Here is a 2,654-nt window from a genome sequence, read left to right as displayed (position 1 = left end):
GGGGGGGGCAGGGGCCCGGCCCGGGCTGCAACTCGAGTGGGTGTGAGAGATACGCATTCGCGACGGGTGGCAGACGTGGCCCAGCACAGGCGTGGCATCTGTGAGTCTCTCCTCCATGAGCCCTGGAAGCCCCTGAACTCCGTGGCTGGGGCTCTTGCTCTCTCCTGCGCTGCCTCTTCCCCGGCCTCTCATGTGTGCCCCTCCCCCACCCTCTCCACCCTGCCATGCTCACTCCCACCCTGGTCCTCCCCTCCTCCGTAGCTTTCTCCCCGCTGATGTGAGCTACGTGGCATCTTGGGATGCAACTGCAATTCCTCTGCTGATTTTTGCACATTGTATTTTAGTGGTTGCTCCAGAGATCAAAATGTGCATCTTTGGCAACCTCCTCTCTCTTAAAAAAAAAAAAAAAAAAATCTGCTGGGCTCAGTGGCACGTGCCTGCAGCGCCAGCTACCGGGGAGACTGAGGCGGGAGGACCGCCTGAGCTCGAGTTTGAGGTTGCGGTGAGCTGTGAGCGTGCCAGTGCCCTTCCGCCTGAGCGGCAGAGAGAAATCTTGCCTCTGGAAAATAAAAAAAAATGTACTCCTTCATGAATAGTGTAAGAAATCTTTCAATAACATGATTCAATAACATGATTCAAACCCTTCCCCCTTTGCAATTTTGTCTCTATTTTACTTCTACAGACTTTGTAAATAGTAATTTTTTTATTATTGAAACTTTAAGGAATCATAGTTTTTTGACACACATGTAGGTTTGGGGAGAAATATGAATTCAGAGAAATCGAGAAACACACACACATCACACATACGTGTCTGTACATGAGGGGGACCCAAGTTTATTTTATTTTTTATCTATTTTTTAAACATTTTTTATTTTAAAATTGTGGGGTACAGTTAAGGGTTAGGTGTATAAATATGTCTTGTGCAGGCGCCCTTGTTGATAAGGTGTGCCCCCCCAAGTTTATTTTTTTAAAATGTGTATTCTCCCATGTTTAAACATCAGTCACCTTCAAAGTGACTCTCTGCTCAAAGTACTCTCTGTTTGATGCAAACCGGTTTTTGACTCATCCATTTTGATGCCTTTTAATGCTTCGTCCATTTTTTGTTTCACCTCTTCCACATCTGCAGAATGTTTCCCTTTGAGGATTTTTTCATCTGGGGAAACAGAAAAAGACACTCCGAGCCAGGTGGAGTGAAGAGGGAGAGTGGAGCAGGCGGGTCGCGCTCCTTCGGGTCGCAAACGGCTGAACACTCAGAGCGGTGTGGGCAGGTGCGCTCGTAAATCACCCATCACGAAATGGGCAAACGCCCTGAAAGAATCTGCAAAGAAAATTCCCCGAAGCTGAACACAGCCTCTCACAACAATGCTAGCTGGTCCATGGATGCCAGTGGGTTCCTAGAACACTCACGGGGTGGGGGAAGCCTGCCCTCCAGAAGATGATGCTGGGGTTTTGTGTGTGTGTGTGTGTTTTGTTCCCTAGTTTATAAAGGTATTTTGTATTGGACACACATACTCCTTGGGTGTTTTTCATTTCTGCCTGGTGTGACGTCCCATCAAGCTAACGAACGTCTCTTAGCATTTCTCACCGTGCTAGCCTGGAGACCGAGGCATGAGCCTCGGTCTCCCTGAGGTGTCTTCAAGGAGCACTTTCGCTGGATGTGGACATCCAGGCGGACGCTGCTGTCCCTGGGGAGACGCTGTTGGGCCTCCCGTTCCCGATGAAAGTCAGCCGTGCGTCCCCGTCCTTCCCCTGCAGGCGCCATGTCTTTCTCCCTCTGTGTGTGTGGCTTCTGGCAGTCGGCCGCAATGCTTCTCGAAGTGTTTCCTGCTGTAATTCCCTCCTTCGAGTCCGCGGAGCCTCTTGGACTCGGTTCTCCAGGTTCCTTACGCCCCACCCATCGTCTTTCCAGACACGTCACGCCCCGTCTCTCTCGCCTCCTCTTCTGATGCTCCAATAACGCACAGGGGACATTCTTGTTCCCCTCACACCTTAGCAGCTCTGTTTTTTCTGTTTTTTCTTTGGGAGGCACCGTGTTGAGGAGTCACGTTTCCAGCGTCCGGTCCTTAACCCAGGTGCCTGCGTCTGCTGACCCCACGTGTTGTTTCTGATGGCTTTGCTGCAAAGCGTTAAACCAGGGCTCGAAACAGCGAGGCATTTCCAGGCCCGGCACTCACGGAGACCCTTATTTCTGCCCCATTTTAGCAAGAGCCAGAAATGTCGGCGGATGAATTCAAAACTGTATTCAAGTGGTTTCTATTTCCTTCTTACCCTAAATTTTTTATTATAATGTAATATGTTTCTGGTGTGCAGCTTACCAGCAAACGGATGTGCTCACCGGCACGCGTGCTCGAAATTCCAGCCCAGGGTCGCTGCTTGGGGAGGCCCGTGCTCATGGCGACGGGGCGGCAGGAGTGGGCCCTCAGGGAGGACCCAGGCCACGTGGCGCGCTTTCCAGCGCGAAACAGGGCAGATGGAGCCGGCCGCGGTGGCCTTTCCCTCCTCGTGTCCAGCCTGGGAGGGTGGAGGGAGGGTCTGGGAACGGCCGGGGACAACGGGGAGGTCATGGGAGCAGAGTCCGTCGCGTGCAGCTGCTAGAAAACCAGCAAGGGACCCCAGAGCTGCAGGCCGTGGCACTCAGACCTGGGCCGGCCGCA

This window comes from Carlito syrichta, unplaced genomic scaffold (assembly GCF_000164805.1).
Source record: "Carlito syrichta isolate Samal-C Ts95f unplaced genomic scaffold, Tarsius_syrichta-2.0.1 Scaffold148214, whole genome shotgun sequence".
Taxonomy (NCBI): Eukaryota; Metazoa; Chordata; class Mammalia; order Primates; family Tarsiidae; genus Carlito; species Carlito syrichta.
The sequence above is the reverse complement of the archived record's forward strand: the minus strand, read 5'-3'. Positions refer to the sequence as shown.